Genomic DNA, 20,786 nt, shown 5'->3' with positions numbered 1-20,786 from the left:
CTGAGCATTGCCCCACTCCGTTTGTCCTCGCTACACTCAGGCTCACTTTGCTCCCCTACCCTCATTCACACCCACCCCTGATACAATTTCCTTTATACCATCTACTCCCTCCCCTTCATATTCCAACTATCCAGTAATAAACAACTTCCTGTCAGCCTAAACTATTTTTCACTTCCTGTCCCCAGTATATCCTACTCTTCCCACTACAGCTAATAACCAGCTACCTATATACTATATTTCTTTCCCTCTCTCTGCTTTACTCCCTACAATCACCACTCACCTTTCAGCAACTATTTAACTAAAATGCAATATCTCATTCTAACCTCCCTACTCCTCTTTCTCCTAACCACTCAAACCTCATACCACTTCCACCTTCCCTTCCATCTATCATACACTACCTCCTCCCATACCATATACACTTCAAACACCTATTTTATTCCATCCAACTTTGATATCTCCCCAACTCTGTTCAACATCTCCAACTGTTACCTAAGAAGATCTACCAGATTAGATATATCTCCCTCAACCTATAAACCTAAGTCCAAACTGTTCAAGACACACCAGTCTACATTCCTAGTCACAGTACCTAATAATAACCTACCCACCTCAGGTGACATCCACCCCAACCCTGGTCCCACCCACTCTAGACCTAATTACACATCCTCACTCTCCTCTATCTCCACAAAAAACATACTATCCCCTATTCTCTCACATCTACAAACCTTCCTAACTCCTCTCCCCCATCTACCATACCCAACCCAACTCCACCTAAATACCTATCCATATACTCTCTAAACATACAAAGTCTAACCAATAAAATCACTGAGTTTCATTCTTGGATTGCCCAAAACCCCACATACTATGCTTCTATGAAACCTGGCTTAAGCCACATATTACAAATAATGACATCCTCCCACCAGGCTACAATATCTATCATTTAGACAGACTATCTAAAAAAGGGGGCAGTGTTGCCCATTTCACTCAAACAACCTAAAGCTTTCTCCCTTCCCCTCACCTATCCCTGATTTTCACCCAGCTGAACTTCTCATCACTAACTGCCATCTTAATCCTCACAAGAAAATTGCCATTTACTCAATCTATATCCCCCCAGAAAATAACTTACCCACTTTACAGAAATCCTTTCCTGGTTCACCCAAAACATACCCTACAAAACCCTCATTCTAGGTGACACTAACCTTGACTGGACCAAACTCAGAACTGACTCCCCTCCAAATAGCATCAATCTGCATGGTTTTCACTAACTTGTAACCTCTCCCACTAGAATCCATAAAAGCCCATTATCCAGCTCCATAATTGACTGGATACTAACCAACTCCTCAAACTTATATCACCAATCCTCTACACTACCAGATCACCTCAGTGACCACCTACCTACCTCTATTTTTAGATATACCTCCCCACCAAATAAATCAAACCTGTTCAGACAATGCCATAAACTCACAAATGTTAACACTACAGAATTCAACTCCATCTTATCCTCCATCAACTGGTCTTTTCTGACTAAATGATGCTGTATCCAGCTTCAGTAACATATTCTTAAACACCCTCAATCCCCTTGCTCCCACCAGAAAGGTTAGAGTAAAATTTTTCTATACCATTCCCTTACACAAACGTGGAAATTTTACAGACCCATCCAATTACCGGACTATCACCATCTTATCCCCCCTCTCTAAAATTCTTGAAAAGAGCATTCATACTCAACTTCTCAAATACCTACTCCAACATAACCTTCTCGCTCCAACCCAGCATGGTTTCTGTCCCAGACACAGCACAACTATTGCCCTCCTAACATTCACTCACACCATTGCTGTGGCCCTTGACAACAATAAACTAATTTCTTGCCTGCTCTTAGACCTATCTAAAGCCTTTGACACAGTCTCCCACCCTCTTCTTTTATCCAAACTCACCAACCTCAACCAATCATCCTCCACCATTTCCTGGTTTTCTAGCTACTTGTCTGGAAGACAGCAATCTGTTAGATGGCTCTCCTCAACTTCTCCCTTCCTACCTGTTCCAACAGCAGTTCCTCAGGGCTCCATCCTAGGACCTTTCCTTTTCAATATTTTCACCAATGACCTTCAAACTTCATGTAAGCTATCCTCCCTTATACAATACGCTGATTATTCTAACCTCATCTCTATCTCTGACAACATCTCTGAACTTCATTCCTTTACTCAGCAATCCTTTCTATCTACTGAACAGTAGCTAACAGATAACCTACTAATCCTCAACCCCAAAAAGACTAAACTCCTATTATTCCTCCCCCGCTCACTCTCCCACCTTAAAACGTCCTTCTCAATTAGTTCCTCAAACAATACTCTTATTAAAACTGATGCTCATTCTAAACTTCTTGGAGTCATTATTGATGATGAACTTATATTTAACCTACATCACCTACACTGTATAAAAAAGACCAACCAGAAATTAGGCTTACTCTATCGAAATAAAATATACCTAACTCCAAATGCCAGACTCACCCTAGCCCAAGCTTTTCTCCTCCCATTACTTCTCTATGTCGCCCCATTGCTTACTAACATTCAAACCACAACTTTACATAAACTCCAGCAAACCTACCATAAGATTGCAAGATTCATCACAAACTTTCCATACAAAACACACCACTGCACACCCCTTACATCCCTTAACTGGCTTGAATTCCCTCACTTACTGCTGTTTTCACAACTTCAAATGGTTCACTCTATTCACTACAAGCATGCAGCTTGTCCTGCTTTTTCAACTTTCATCTCTTCCTATAAACCTGCCCGTACCCTCCGCACCTCCAACCTACAACTACTTCAATCCTTCCAACCAAAGAAATCTGTAGGTAAACTCTTATATAAATGCTCTATAGCCCAAGCTTGGAACAAACTTCCTACAGACATATGCTCCACTATTCACCCAGCTGACTTTAAAGAAAAGCTCAAACTCCATCTACTTAGCTCCAAAATTTGTTCCTGCATAACCCCAACCTAACCCCTCCCTCTCCTATCTTAGCTCTCCCTCCTCAATTACCTTGAACCTCATATCTTTATTGCTTATTACAGCTCTACTATACGTACTGTTAGCCTCCCTTCTACTATATCTAAGTACACCTTACCTTCTTTTCCCTACTCACATATACATGTCTGAACATCAGACATTCCTCTACTCCTAAATACCTCTCTATACTTTTAGGTACCTTAAAAATAGCTCTAGTCTTACTAACTGTAAATATGCAAATAACTCCATCTTGCTATTTTTTTATTTCCCCTCCTCTATATCTTGCACCCCACCAGATAAGATAACTATGTGCTACAATGTATGCCTTGAATATTATAATGTCTGTATAACTCAATTATTTGAATGTTTCATTACTATAATGTTTTTTTTATCAATGAAGTATAACAGAATAGCTGAATGTATTTTGTTACTGTATTTCGTGGAACTTTTCTCCTCGGGTCTCCACTGAAAATGGGCCAAAAGCCCAACTGGACTAACCTGGTTAACAAATGTCAATAAATAAAAATAAATAAATAAATAAATATATATATATATATATATATATATATATATATAAATACACACACACACACACACACACACACACACACACACACACACACACACACACACATATATATGTACATGCCAAGTCTGATATTGCACAACAGTGGGGAAAAAGGAAAACCCCTTATAACCCATGGTCATACATTTCATGCACTAACTGCTTCTACTCATGTTTAGCAAACTCTGAATTGGTGAAAAATCACCCAGTTCTCAGGCAACAAGGAACTCATTTAAGCAAAGAAATTGCTCTCATGTATACACACACACACACACACACACACACACACACACACACACACACACACACAACTGCACTCGCACACGCACGCGCGTGCACACGCACGCACGCACACACGCACGCACACATGCACACACACACACAAACGCACATATATATATATATAGAGAGAGAGAGAGAGAGAGATGGAAAGCAAGTGAGTGGTAAGGATTTATGTAAAGAGTTGAGTCTCTGCAAAAATACTACAATAAATCTTTGCCATCTGAAAGTCAGGAATGACCTTTTATCTGGGTCCTATTGGGGGAAACAAATTCTTCACTGTCCTGCTCCATCTCAAAAATGAAATTCTACATATGTCCAAAAAGGCTGTGAGTTTCCCTGTCTCTGCTGCAATACATGTGCTGGGTCAGTATTCAATGTGATATTTTGGTAGGCACAATGTGCAGAATTACAGTGTTACTAAAATCAGGGAACCAATTTACATCTATATCTATATTTAAACATGTATATCTATATATATATATATATATATATATATATATATATATATATATATATATATATATATTTAATGCCCATTGCAAATTGTCTATTTTTTTTTTAATAAGAGGCCAGACTATCACTATTCTATTCTACTGCAAAAGACCTGGCAGTGTACAGATATCAATTGTGAGTTTTGTAAAGAGTAAAGTTTTATCTTTCACAACCTGGATGCAAGTTCCTTCCACCTTTTAGTTCTTTATATCAGTCATGTTTAGGTCTGCATAACATTCAATACAACTACTTTTTCTTGTTTTTTGATGATTTAATATGACCATCAAATGTCTGGCCCTTCTTTGCTAACTTTATCAATTTGATGCAAGCCACAATGTTTTAAATGTTCCTTTTGCAGGTGATAATGACATCAGGTAATTTCAGTCTATCACATTTTTTTCATCCAAGTGTATCGGTTTTGTATGATTATGTATTATGTATTGTACTGTGTTGAAAAACATGATTATGTAAACTATGCAAGTGTACTTAACTTTATCCTAATGTTTTGTGATCTTGGGGCATGCTACACCATGAAATGGAGTACATGTGATGAAGTTCTTCTACTGGTGGTGTGAGGGGATTACATCCCACTTCACCCTGGTCAACTATTGAGTACATGTAGCTGTAAACAAAATTCTTATAGCCTGTATACACAGGAAAACTAAACCTGTGTAACACAAGCAAAATCACTTAATTTTGGTTTATTGGTCTAAACACTGTTCCTTAGTACTAAGATGGTAAAGGAATTTTTGCAATGCTTAATGGATTAAAGTCTCTGATAGAAACAGCACTTGAGAAAGGAAGAACTGACACATAAAGACAATGAAAAGCTGTTGCTTTCTTATGAGGATGGTACTTGTTCATATAGCTCTTCAACAACAGGTGTTGCATAAAATATTTCTAGGGCATGCAAATATCATCTTTCTTGTGGGTATAAGCACTAATGAATTTGATTGTGTTCTTTCGCATAAGTTAACTACAGAAACTCAGCAAACGAGTAAGTGATCATGTACAAAATTGTGATCCCTTGTATAAGCAGGGACTTAAACCTTTAAAGGAATATTTTGATAATGAAATCATGCAGCACCCGTATCTCTTCTGCTACAGCATATCCTCAGGATATGTGCAACAGTAATCAGTGACATGCCCATGATTTGGACAGAAGCAACGCCCAATGTCTGGTAGCATGTCATTCCTAGATGTTGTTATTATGTTGTACAACCAACCTGTCTAAAATATTAGCTGAAGCATTAAATGGGCTGATAGGTTTGAAGTTAACTTGCCCATATTTTAGAATGCTGCTTTAGAATATTGGGTTGACTTAGCTGAGGAGCAGAGGATTTTAAATTTTTGTTTTTTGATTTTTTTTTTGTCCTTATGCCTGTACTAATGTTAAGCTGCTCTTCCTATCATCCTGAATGCTGGAACAGAAATTATAGACGTGACCATCATATTAGTAGTAAGATCACTGCTCTCTCATTCTCTCTCTTGTTATAGACATATATATAGATATATAAACATCCCATGGTCATCTGTAGAGACATATGCATACACTGCACAAATATCGCTACATAGACTTGTCACATGTTATCATTTACTGAGCCATCTGTGGATGTATTAAATTCTCCCTTCAATTAAGTGTCACCCTGGATCATAAGATCATAGGTGATACCATGACAACTGAGTCTTGGAGCCTTTTACACCTTACATGCACACAACATTAGACCATACCTCCTTTTTTCTAGGAGGGCTAGGCAAATCAAGCCATGGGTGCATTTGCAAATATCCGTCCAATAGTCCATGTGTTGTTTGAAAGAAGATAATTTATCAAACTGCTTAATTTGTTGCAATAGTCAATTCCAGAGCTGAAAAGGGTGCTACCTCTGCTTTATTTATTTATTTATTTAGTTGCAAATGAAGAATTTAAATCCTGGTTTTGGTATTTGTGGGACTATTTGACTTGTGGTGATGCAACAGATCCAGGACCACTGGATCCTTAATAACATGGAAGGAAAGACATATATCTCACCTCAGGAGTTTATAAGATACTGATTAAAAGGGCAATGCTTCCATTTTTTTCTGGCAGCTTAGAGTTTTTAAGCCATTGTCAGGACACCCTGAGATCTTTCTAGTTGTTTGATATGCTAGTGAGGTACATGAGCAAGAGGGCAGTGTATTCAATAATTGGCCCAACAGATGCTGAATATAAGGACATAATGATTGCCTCAGATCTGAATGATATTCCTTTGGCAGTTTGCTGCACTAGGAAGAAGGATTTTTTGACTACTGTGGTTATGTGGTGATCAAAGGAGTAGGAATTATCAACCCAAGTTCCAAGATCTTTAGCAACATTCTTTTTTTGGAGTGGCATGTTGTCTGTGTTGTATGCTGGGGGAGGGCTTTTCTACTAAATCTGACAATGTTTCACATTTTAATCTTTAATTTGAACCCATTTTTAGCATACAAGTATTTACGAGCATAAGTTCTTGACGAAGGGCATGACAGGATTATTTAATAATTACTCTAAGTTTATAATTGTCCACAAATAGCCAGCAGTCATTGTTCACAGTCTAGTGATCAAAAAAGTAAATGCTAAAAAAAAAAATCCAAGCACTGAACCCTGCAGGACACTACTGGTCATTTCAGACTCTCTGATGTGGCATCTGCTACTGGCACTGTGTGGATCTGTCTTTTATGCAGTTTGCTATCCATATTACCACAAAAGGATGTATTTGTAATGCACTAATCTTATTATTTATGCCAGCATGGGGGAATGCTGTCAAATGCCGCAGCATGGTCAGAGCACCATGTGGGCAGAATGACAACTGTCAACAGGCTACTTTACCCCTTCAAAGTTAATTCAAATTCATTAGAACATATCTCCTCTTGACAAAGCCAAACTGCTGTTGGTCTAGATTGATGAGATTATTAATATCACAGTTTATCAGGCCAGTTATAGTATGTTCTATGTTTTTTGCAGATAAGACTCATTAGGCTGCTGGACTATAATTCCCATAGTCAATGGTGGAGCTACCATTATGGACTGCCATCACTATTGCTATACACCAAACCTCGATGACAAAGTCAGTGACTCAGTAGTTTAAGAAGTGGTACTGCCAGGGCTTGTTTAATACTATTTATTAAACAGACAGCTTTATTACCAGGTTCCATGAGGATGAGGACATATTTTTAGTCTGAGGAAGCCCCTTCAGTACATGCTCTTTAGTGATGATTGAGTATTTTTTCAGGGGGTGACACATTCAAGAATATGTGGGCTTTGTGTAGTCATCTCTGTGATAAAATTCACGCTGAATGTGTTCAGTAAGATATTGGCAATGTCTAACTAGTTAGAATAGGTTATGATACAATGAATAAGTTCAGAGCAATGTTGATTGGTATGTCTTAGTTTCATGACATAGCTAAGGAATGACTTCTAATTGTCCTTAGTTTTAGATGATAACCTGAATTCATGGGCTGCTTTAGGAGAACCTTTTTAATCAACTTGCTGATGTTATACTTGATATGATGATCCTTTGATCTGCTGTATACTTCAATAAATTGTTTTCTTTTATTGCAGAGTTTATTTATGTTGATGGACCACCAAAGTAGTTTGTTTTTAAGTTTTACATTATATTTAAATCAGCTGAAACTGTGAAGCCAGTATGTGTGAAATTTGAAACTTCATCATAGAATTAGAAGTCCTTGAATTCTTACATATTGTTTTCAATGATTTTAGAGATTGCGAAGATGAGTGTCAGTAGTTCATGATCTTACATAACCAGAGAAGGAGATACCAGGGAAATATTACATGAAGAATGTATATATATATATATATATATATATATATATATATATATATATATATATATATATAAGGACCAGGTTAAGAAATTGTTTTTAATTAATGATTTGTTTATTTATGTATTTTCATGTTTTCACCAGGAAAGTCGAACTGAGCAATGTAAATATAAAAGTTCTATTATTCAGACATCCAGACATCCTTGACATCAGTTACAAAAAAAAGGTATTGATTAAAAATTACAGTTACATGGGTTACATATGAATATATATAAATTTTTTTAAATACAGGGAGGTATATGCAGTGCACTATCATCAGGATGCATAGATTGTCAGGTTTTACGTAAGAATATTTGTTTATAGACAGACTTTTTCACAATCTGGAATATATGAAAATAAGACAAACAGTCAGAGCAGCCCAAAGAAGGAGTAAAATGGAGGAGCTGTAAGGAAAATAAGGAGACGGGGTGAGAGAGGAGGATATAGTCCATTCTACTGTTAATAGTGAGAACTTAGCAAAGCCCACCCCTTTAGCTTCTGTATATTGAATTACCTCATTATCTTATGTCTCTTCACTTTCTACTATAAAAAAAAAAAAAAAAAAAAAAAAAAACATTTCCTGCCTTTCCTGGAACTAATCTGTATCTAGGACTTTTTGTAAGCTTTTGAGCGTTGCTCTTCAATTTTTCCCTTAGATCTGTTAGCTGTCTGCTCTCCTGCACATTTACTAGCTTATTTGTCTAGCACTTTATCAGACTTCTTGCAGCAATTATTGTAGCACACAACAGTGCTACCAGCACTAAACATTCTACAAGAAAACAGCTCCAGTACTTATTATTAATGCCCACCCATCCAGGCATGTCTAAAGGTCAGTTCCCTGTACTTTCTCCTATTAGCCTGGTGAGCTTGGGCATCCTGAGGCAATGTAGCAACTGCCTCATGTACACTGACAACCCTCTCCTCTTACCTCCCAACACTCAGACTTGTGAGCGATGCACTTATATATCCAAACTGGAAGCCATGCACTCTGCAGCCAAGACCGGAATAGCTGGTCAAGAGGAGAAGGTCAACACTTGCACCACACCACATGGAACACATAACCCTCCAGAACACACACCAGCACTGCCTTCACATAAAAATACAAACCACACACCCACCTTCACAGAGGCTCTTAATAAAAATCTACACAAACAGCAGAGACCTCCAAGGCAGAAACGCACTCCACCACCACAACGTAACACTAATCATGAGACACATAACTCTCCAAAACAGTGTGCCACTCAACCAAAGCCCCTAAGGCAAAACAGCATGCCCAACACACTAGTCATAGGTGATTCGACAGTGAGGCACACTGATGTCCCACTCACTAGGCTAAATAAGGAAAAAGTAACAGTCAGCTGCCTGTCAGGTGCTAGGATCTGCCAAATAACGCACACACTCAGGTCGCTCAACAACAGGTACAAATATGTTGTATATGTGGGTGTGAATGACCTGAGACATACCTCCCTGGACTACATGAAAAGAGACGGGTATGACCCTTGCCCTGAGCAGCCTCCTACCATCACCCAGAATGATACCACAGTACACGCAGAAAATTATTAATTTCAATAATTGGCTAAGTTTCTGCTGTCATTCTAAGGGGATCCAGTATCTGTCTGCCTGGGATGACATGATTGACAGACCTAGATGCTTTGCCAGAGATGGCCTACATCTGTCACCCCTGGGCTTCTGGATACTGGCCAAGACTCTTGCCACCCCTATAGTGCCTTTTTTAGGTGGTGTTCCAAAGACCAAATTAATACCGTAACAGTTACAAACAAATGCAATCTGAGGGTCATGCTGCTCAGTGCTAGCAGTCTAAATCTCAAAACGCACTCACTTGAATCACTCCTTAAAATGGAGAATATCAACATTTGTGCTGTAACAGAGACTTGGTTCAAGGCAGCAGATAGCACCCTTGCACTACCAGGCTATAACTCATTCCATACCTTTCGGCCCCAAAACTTGGATTGAAGCTCCAAAGGCGGTGGTGTTTCCATATTCATAATGGACACGCACACCTCCAGACTGGTAGCCCAACATGATGCATCAGAGATACTTCAAATCCAGCTAACATTGGGTAAGACAGCGATTCCAGTCATAGTCTGCTATAGGTCCCCAATCATGACCCATGACTCACACTCCAGGTTCCTAAGCACCCTGGAGAATATTAGGATCCAACCTAACACTCTCACACTGGGTGAATTCAACCACCCTTCCATTAACTGGGAAAACTACTCATGTACCAAAACACTTTCCCAACTTTTCCTGGAATTCATTAATTCCAATGCCCTGGACTAGATCATTCTTACCCCCACTACAGGTAGCAACATCCATGACCTGGTCATTACTAACATGAGTGAAAGTTGCTCTGTACCAATAGTCAACTCCTCCCTGGTTAGATCCGACCACAAACTAATCACCTTGAAAATCCACATCCCTCCCAGCCCCGTAAAGGTAACCAACATGGAAAACTTCTCCAAAGCTAACTTTGGGCTCCCAAAAACAGAGGTGGCTGACTTCACAGCACCCATGCAATTGGAGAACAGCTGCCTGACTGCCAAATCCTACACTAATGCCCTATATGAACACGTACACAAATGCATGGATCTCGCCATACCCAATAGAACCAAGACACTGTCCTACCAGAAATGAGAGCCAATCTGGTGGTCCCCTGCCATAAACAAACTCTACAACTGAAGGAGGAAACTGATGAGAAATAAAGTGAAGTCCAAAGACTGGAAAACCTCCCTTATCAGCCTCAACAAAAAGTTGAGATCCCTCATCAAATCCTCTAAAGCTAGTTATGAAAACAGAATTGCAGCAGATAGTAAAGACAACCACAAGGTATTCTATAGTTATGTAAAGAATCTCTACACCAATACCCAGATTTGCTCGGAGCTGTTGCACAATGGCACCTCCTATACCGAGCCAACAGATATTGCCAATATACTGGCCGACAGATTCAGTGCCAATTTTACCCCTCTCTTCCCCACCAAAGGACCAATCACAATACCAGTAGATTGCCAGACACCCAGAATTACTGCTACACAGGTTAAAACAGCACTGTCCAAGGCCAAGAATACAGATTCTATGGGACCTGACAATATCCCTGGCTGTGTTCTACATGAACTATAGAGTGAACTGGCACCTCACCTGTGTGCCCTGTTCAAGTCACAGCCTCACCTCAGGCTTTGTCCCTACTGAATGGCACACTGCTACAGTCATCCCTCTTCACAAAGGAGGAGCGACTTCAGACCCTGGGAACTATCGCCCCATTAGCCTGACAAGTCTGATATGCAAAGCTATGGAACACATCATCATGGACCTAATAAACAAAGATATAGGGAACCTCCAAACTCTGGATCCCACACAGTTTGGTTTTTTGAAGGGTAGATCATGCTTGCTCAACCTGGTCGACTTCTTTGAGTCAGTCACTAGAGCTGTGGATAAAGGCAAGGTGGTTCATACAGCCTATCTTGATCTGGCCAAGGCCTTTGATACCATTCTCCACTCAAAAATCATAAAAAAACTCACTAAGCTAGGCATCGACCCCTATATCACTAGGTGAGTTGCAAACGGTCTCACAGATAGAACCCACAATGTGAAAGTAGCTTACTCCAAGTCAGACTGTCGACCAGTCACAAGTGGAGTCAAACAGGATTTGGTCCCAGGGTCCTCTCCTGTTTGGTATCTACTTCTCTGAAGTCCAGGCCAACATGAAGGGACTCTGGCTGATAAAGTTCACAGACGATTAGAAGTTTGGAGCCATCATTAACTCCCCAAGTGATGTTGACATCCTACAGAAAGGCCTCACTGAGATCAATGACTGGTGTCAGAACCATGGCCTCAATGCCAAAAAATGTGTCATCATACCCTTGGGGAAAAACCCAGTTCCCATGAATTACCACATCGATGGTAGTCCACTGAACACAGAAGGCATCATAAGAGATCTGGGAACACAGGTTGACAGCAACCTCTCTTTTGACCACCAAATTGCTACTGTGGTCAGAAAGTCCATCTTTGTGGCACATCTCATTACTAAAGGTTTTGCATCCAGGAAGAAAGAGATCATTGTCTCCCTCTACTCTTCCCTCATTAAGCCAGTCATCGAGTACAAGGCCCCATTTGGTATGTACCTCACTAGACACCTACAACAACTGGAGAGGCCGCAAAAATACTTCACAAAGAGGATCGTAGGCCTTAAGCACTTGTCCTATATGGACAGACTCAAAAAACTCCAATTATTCTCTGTCTCATATTGCCTACATAGAGGCGATCTCTGCTTGACTTACAAAGCCATGTCTGATTTAGCTCTGTTAGAAATGCTACATCTAAAGAAATCCCAATTTCTCCACACTACATGCTCCAGAGACCTCAACCGCATTACCGCAATCAACAGAACAAGCTGGATGGCAGGTTCATAACCCAGAGACTGCCCATGCTATAGAACAGACTTCCCATACATGTCAAGCTGAGTGTCTCACTGACCCTCTTCAAAAGAAATCTGTATGAGTGGATGGGAAATAGAAGATTCACCCCGGGATCACTCCAGTGACTCTACTTGACAGAGGCACTGGGAACTAAGGTCGGGTGGCACGATGCCAGGGTAATCCTATGGGCTAGGCTTGTAAAGGCTCCAGGACCATTAGCCTAGTACACACCTATGGATCTATGAACCTATAATAGTATGTTAAGTTCACAAATTCACATAGCTATATTAGTAACAGTTTAACCAGAGGTGGTGCAGAGTCAATTATCTATCAGATGTTGCTTCAGTTGGTATTTACAGTCTTTCAGGTTGCAGACTGTTCTTAAGTGGAGAGGGATGGTTTTCCATTCATTAGCAATGCAGTGTGAATATAGGGAAAGTCTGCATTGTTGTTAGGTTTAGTTATGTAGCGCAATAATTGTCAGTGGACCATAGAGGGCTCTTAATGTAAGACCGAATGATGGAATGAGGTGATGGGAATTTTTCACTGTTGCTAAGTAGTTTTGCAATTAATTGGGAGTGCAATAGGGAACTGCTTGGTGTGGTTTTTTTTCAAACACCTTTATTGAATTATCACTTGTGAAATAGACATTTTTCCATTCATATAAAAGTAATCAAACTATATTAACATAACAAACATACTTGAATTACTTCAATATATTGCTATATATCATATAACCCTAGCAATATTACATAAATTATTCAATTCCTGCCTTTTTTAAGAAGAAACATCTTCATTAAACCATTGCTTACAACATAGGCAATCATACATTTATATAAATTGTTTAGTTTGAGCCAGTTTAGTTGTTTTAGAGATAGGCAGTGATATGATCTATACAGTTGGTTGGAAATGTGGCTACTTTTTTTGTACCATTGTTTTAGTGTGGCTGATAGAGAGGAGTTGAGATCGGTTATGGTAGGAGAGGCATATAATCGGATGGGAAGGAGAAAAGAAGTGGTTATGTTTTGTCTAGCAGATCCATTAAGGTAGTGTTTTACTCTATACAGGCACCTTAGATTTTGCTGGGTCTTCTTTATGGCTTGCTCAAGATGGAGAACAAATTTCAAGTGGTTGTCTACATTTCCACCTAGTAGTTTGTTGAGGGATACCAGTTCTGTATTGGTCTTGTTAGATAACAATTCTTTATTTTTTGAATCAGTGCAAGTGTTTAGAGCACAGGAAGTATCTGTCCTAGCGGCACATATTACAGTGGAGTCATCTGCATATTGTACAATGGTGTCTTCTTTGTCTGCTGTGTTTAGGTTGTTGATAAATAAGTTAAACCAGTAGTGGTCCTAGGATGAAGCCTTGTTGGAGTCCGATGGATATGGAAAGGAAAGAGGAGAAATCATCTTATCATTTCACTACTTGAGACTTATTAATGAGGTTAATGAGGTTACTAAGAAACCAGTCAAGTGAGGAGGGTGACAGGGCATAAGAAGAGAATTTATTTACAAGAATTTGATGATTGACTATGCTGAATGCCTTGGACAGTTCCAGAAATAGGTCTGAAGTTAGAAGGCATTAATTTCTATGGTTATGTATTATATCTATGAAATTAGTGGTTTGGTGTAATGGTTAAGATGTTTATCTTAAAACATAAGGTGCAGGGTTTGATTCTCACCTTTACCTCACCTCAGGCTTTGTGCCTGCTGAATGGCGCACAGCAATGGTTATCCCACTCCACAAGGGGAGAGCCACCACAGACCCCGGGAACTACCGCCCCATTAGACTGACGAGCCTGGTCTGCAAGGCCATGGAACGTATCATCATGGAACATATAAACAAAGGCATTGGTAATCTCCAAACTCTGGATCCCACCCAGTTCGGGTTTGTAAAAGGCAGATCATGTCTCTTAAACCTGATAGACTTCTTTGAAGCAGTCACCAAAGCCGTAGACAAGGGTAAGGTGGTTCACACAGCCTATCTAGATCTTGCCAAGGCTTTCGACACCAGCCCCCACTCTGGAAGTATAGATGAACTCACTAAACTAGGTATAAATTCCTATGTCACAAGATGGGTTGCCAACTGGCTCACTAACAGAACCCACACTGTGAAAGTAGCAGACTCCAAACCGACTTCAGACCAGTGACAAGTGGAGTACCATAGGGTTCAGCCTGGGTCCTTTCCTGTTTGGTATCTACTTCTCTGAAGTACAGACTAACGCAGATAGTCTTTGGCTAACAAAGTTCGCAGATGACTGTAAACTAGGAGCCATAATCGAAACCCCTAATGATGTGGACATCCTACAAAAGGGCCTCACTGAGACAGATGCCTGGTGTCAAAGCCATGACCTCAAGCTCAATGCCAAAAAGTGCATTGTCATCCCTTTTGGTAAAAACTCTGTACCCATCAACTACAACATAGGCGGTAGTATACTTAACACCAAAAGTGTGATGAGACCTTGGAACACAGGTGGACAGTAATCTCTCCTTTGATAATCACTTCACCACAGTACTCAGGAAATCCTTCTACGTGGCACACCTCATCACAAAAGGTTTCAAATCCAGAAAAAAAGAGGTCATTGTTCCCCTCTACTCATCACTCATTAGACCCATTATAGAGTACAACGCCCCTTTTGGTATATACCTCACAAGACATCCACAACAACTGGAAAAGCCGCAGAAATACCTCACAAAGAGGATTACCAGCCTCAAACAGACCATCTAAAAAAACTCCAGCTTTACTCCATCGCATATCGCCTACTCAGAGGTGATCTCTGCCTAACATACAAAGCTATGTCAAACGCAGAGCTGTTGGACATGCTCCACTTAAATAAATCCAAATCCCTCCGAGCTACACGCTCTAGAGACCTAAACCTTGTCACCACAATAAACAGAACATGCCAGAGGGATAGATTCCTGTCCCAGAGACTTCCCATACTCTGGAATAAACTACCTATCTATATCAAACAAAGCTCCTCATTAGCACTTTTCAAGAAAAATCTTGATGATTGGATGGAAAATAAGAAATTCACCCCGGGGATCACCTCTGTGGCTCTGCTCGAAAATGGCACAGGAAAATAATTTTCTTGGGTGGCAAAAGCCAGGGTACCTTTTTGACTGGGCTTGTATAGGCCCCAGGGCCAATAGCCTAGTACCTATCTATGAACCTATGAACCTATGAACCTTGGAAGGGTAGTGGTTATACTGTGAATGGGTGTTTAACCATGCTGTGAGAGAGAGAGGAGGTTATGAGAAGTGATATATTTAGTACATTGAGAGCAAATACAGCTTTCCAAGAATTTGAATAAAGGTGCAAGAATGGCAACTGGACTACAGTTTGTGAGCATGGTTGGTGAAATGCCTTTATAAAGGGGTATTATATAGGATTTTTTCAAAAGGCGGAGACATTTTTTTTGGATAGAGTGGTTTATTAGAATCAAGATAGGATATGCAGGGCAATCTGCAATGAGTTTGAGGTATTCAGATGGAAGCTAGTCAGGGGCAGTAGTTGTCTTAAGGGTGAGTAGATAATTTTTAATTATATTCTTTGGCATTGAAGTGAGTCAGTGAGAAGGTCTATTGTCGCTTTAATGATCGGGGTTGTCTGGCTAGATATGTAGTAGTTTTGTTAGTAGGAGGGAGCTTACTGAATTTATAAAACTATGAAGCAATGCTTGGGGAGGTATTTATTGGGGGTGGGCTGGGTTGGGTTGATTTTCCAGGACTGAACACGGTATTTATTGAGTTCCAGAAGTTTTGGATTGTTTGATAATGAATTTTAAGTGCTACTATATTAAGCCTTTTTGTTCTTTTTTTATAGAATGTTTGCTATGGTTTTTTATCTGTCCAGGGAAGTAAATAGTGTGGAAAGAAATAGCCAGGGAATTGTTATGGCTAGGCTTGTATAGGCCCTAGGGCCGATAGCCTAGGACCAACCTATGAACCTATACTGTTACAGGGATGTCTGAGACTTGATTCGTAGTTATGGCTTACACACTTTACCTCTAAGTTGTATAAACTGCTTTGTTTTTTTAATGAACCAATGGCCTTGTTTTGTTATTAACTCTTTTGGTTCTTAGTGGTGCTTGCTCTGACAGGATATTTAGAAATATTCTTTTAAATGTGTCTACTGTTTCATCAAGGGGAAATATTTTAAATGGAGCCTAGCTGATCTGGAGCAGGCTGAAAGTAAAAGTTTCTTTATTGAATTTACTAGGGTTTCTGACTGTGTTATAGTGATGTACCTTGTGGGGCTGTTTGGAATGTCTGATTATATAGCTTAACTGATTTTTGTTTAGGCTATCAGGTAGGGAATCACTTGTGGTAACACTGTTTGGGTTGATACTAGAATCCACTCTAGGATGGATTCTTTAGATGTGGCCTTGTTAATTCTATTTGGAGTTTTGATCAGTTGAGAGAAGCCATATAGCTGAACTGAATTTGTTGTGTTTTCTAGGGCTATAATTTTCTAGTCTATGTTAATGTCTCTTAACAATATGGTTTCCAGTCTTATGTTAGTCGAGACCCAGGAGAGGATCTCTTCCAGATTGGGAATGGTGTTACCTGGTGATATGTGCAGACTTATGATGGCTAGAGATTTGTGAGCATTCAGACTGAGGAGTAAGATGAGAAGTTCAGCATTGTTGAAAGTGGATATAGTATCATGGTAAGTGGTAAGATCTAAAACATATCTGTAGAAAATAGCAATTCCACCTGCTTTTTTGTTGTTTCAGTCTAGTCTGAATATATTCTAACCTGTTGGGAATATTTCTATATCTTTGGTAATTGGCTTTAACTAGGTTTCTGTGACTATGAAGAGATCCGGGAGAAGTGGGCTATACAGGTATGGACTTTTTAGGTTACTGTGTAGTATAAGTCCTAGGTGGTTGGTGAGGTAGCTTGTTGCTATTTTGTGATACGTGGAGGCCAGTTTGGTGGGGTCTGGGGTTAGATAAATGGGTCCAAGATTGTGATGTGTGCCCCCTCCCAATATTACTGTTCATTTAGCAATGTGGCTATGTCCTCTAGCGTCCTTGATAAAAATCTGGTCTATTGAGTTTTTGCTTATTAATTCTAAGAATATTTGAGCATATCTTACATTAGAGACATAGGTAGTTCAGTTTATTGATCAGTAGTTAATGTTTTCCCAGAAATGGAGTTCTTTTTATAGGGAGTTCCTCACGTCCATTTAAGAACCTTACATGATTTATAAGGGACATAGTGGTTGTCCTGAATCAGGCTATATACTAATAGTTGGCCCTGTTTACTTTAGTTTGGAGCTCAATGAGATTCATTTACTGGTCTCTGGTAATCTGTCTATAGGCAATACAGACCCTGACAAATATGGATACTCCATCACAGTTGTCACTGGGTTTGAAGATATTGTAGATGCAAAACCAGGTATGGAGGGAGTGCTTTCTTAACTTTTAAACAAAGTTTAAGCAATGACACAGATATGGATGCATTCCAAATGAAGGAGAACCTCAAGGGCAGGAAGTTTAATAACAAAAATAACAATAATGATAATAACAATAATAATAATAATAATAATAATAATAATAACATGTTAACTAGGTTGGCCCTTATGGACACACAGCCCCTTTTCAGTGGTGACCAGTAGCAAAAGCTGGTTAAGTGATTTGGTCAAAGTGTTGCTGAGACTTCTGGCATTGAGCTGAGCCACCTTAATGTCATCCTGTTTTGGATTCAGTTTGTTAGCTAAATTCTGCCCAAGGCATTATGTGTGCAGAAAAGGCTTTAGCCACTATGCAAAAACATTGGAATCGGAAGTGCAGGACATCCTTTGTAAAGTAAGTAGGACAGTGAAGCATCTCATGTCATGCTGTCTTGTACTGGATCCTTCTAGAAAAACACTAACTGCTAAGCCAATTGTTGAAGCAAACTATCATGTCTTTGTACTTAGGCATCATTCTTGGAGAAGGTAGGATTCCATTCAGGACCTGAGTATTGCTTGCTTTTGTGACATATGCCTGAAGTTCTAATATATCCATGAGTGTTTTTTGTTCCAAGTTGTTCACCCCCATATTGACTACCACCACCATATCATGAGCAAATATGTCAGATGAAAGAATCTTAATGGTCCTTGAGATACGAGAGTTGATAGCACCTGAAAGACAACTGATCATCACCCATCTTTGTCTAGAATAAGTGACAGAAGTATCAGTGTACATAACTATAAAATCACCAATCACTAAATGTTTTATTTGTAGAGTGGACTGGTGTATTGGATTTAAGACGATACAACTCTTGGAGACTCCTTGCTGAAAGTGTGCCTGAAGATGAGGTGGTATTCATTTTTTTTCTGAGATCTACTTTTCAGCAGTCTAAGAAGTTTTGGAAATCATGTTTTACAGCCTCAGTGTAAGACATTTGTATTTGCTGCCCACAGTCCTTTTATTTGTGACAGTAAGGCCTCCATGTTTGCTAAATATTTGCATTTCTTACAAATATTTATTTTTCTGAGTAAGGGTTCATTACCTGTCTGCATAAGAAAGTTACTACACTGTCTAAGGATACCAAGTGCTATTAAAAATGACAACAGAATTTTAAAAAGGAGGCAGAAAATCTTCTTCAAAAAAATTTGAAAATTAATTAGGATTACATTGAGCATGATATGTAGTGTGTACTTTGGAGGAATATAACAATGTAGACTTTTTTTATGGAGGATTTTCATGGAGTTATTATATGAACTAAATTAGGCAACCTGAGTTTAGTTGGCATGAGCACACTATATATTAATTATATAAATTAATGAGGAAATTTAGGTTTGGTTGGAAGGAGTACATTGCCTGACTAAATAAAGTAAATGAAGTAATTTCAGTAAGCTGCAACTGTGACAATGGCTAGCAGAGAGTTGCTAAGCTGTTGAAGATTATGAGTTGTGTGGAACAACTAGAAGATGCATTTGATAGTATAGACTGGCTACCAGTTACTTAGGGCAATGCAGAGCAGTGATGTGCTGCTACAGGCTGTATTAGAAGCATACCTCTCAGCTGTTCAGAATGTTGCAGAATGCCATGTTTTAGGTCTGTGCTTCATGAAATCTGTAGGCATATTTAGTGGCTCCACCATAGACAAACCAACATCTGTTTTTATTTATGTATTTATTGATTTATTTATTGTCAAATCATTAAGGACTGAAATCACTAAATAAAGAGAGACATTTGAGAATTATACTAAATGTCCTTTAGAAAATCCATGATAGTGCAAAAACCTGTTATTCTATCAATTTGAAAGATAGTGATATCAATAATCTGCCCCTGATTTTAGCATCTTGTCCCCCATTATTTTTGACTTTGTCCAGAACTGTTGTGCTAAGAGGTATGGTTAGACAATATTCAATATACAATGTATCTGAACACATAACTGCAGATAGTTAGATGCACTTCTACGTATTACTATTCACACTAATAAGATTAGGGAAAGGTAGGTAGTATTAAGACAGGTAGAGATCAAAATGCCTGCAGCTCTGCAGTTCACATTCAACCCTGCTGCACAAAGTTCAGAGCTATGCAAACTTGGGCAGTTTATAAAAGCACTGACAAAATCAGAAAAAGTAAAAATGAGCACACTGACCAATAGCAAACAATTATCTTCAAGGTTCTAAAGAAATCTGAGGCTTAGAAATAGTTTAGTTTCATCTCTGTTCTCACTAGAGTAAGCCAGAAGCAATTCTTAGCTAGATTACTAAAGCACATAAAAGTGCCCAGCTATCACAATAAACTCAGCAGACAGACAGAAAGAAAAAAAAACTTGCAGTAAGCTCAAAAAAGAGAAAAACACATCAAATATCTTACAGTGCTGGCATTTTAATAAATCTGGTAGAATTAAGTCAAATACGAAAAAATAAGTCCCACTCGAGAGTTTAACAGCTCAGTGTGAAGCAGCTCTTAGCAAATGTGCATTAAGCTGAAAAAATTCAAAGGAGTCCACTGGCCAATAGCATTCAACACCCTTCAAGGTTTTACAGCAATATGAGCCCTATATCTTGGAAAAGTGATATGTTAGTCAACCCAGTTGAATTAGGTCAATTCTATTAGAATGCAAAGCAGAATTAGGTCAGTTCTATTAGAATGCAAAATACAGAGCTTAAAAGCTCAGTGTGTAGCAGATCATTGCAAATGAGCATAGGTTATTTATAGTAGCACTGAC

This window comes from Protopterus annectens, chromosome 5.part0 (assembly GCF_019279795.1).
Source record: "Protopterus annectens isolate FY-2018-M chromosome 5.part0, PAN1.0, whole genome shotgun sequence".
Taxonomy (NCBI): Eukaryota; Metazoa; Chordata; order Ceratodontiformes; family Protopteridae; genus Protopterus; species Protopterus annectens.
This window is presented reverse-complemented; position numbering follows the sequence as displayed.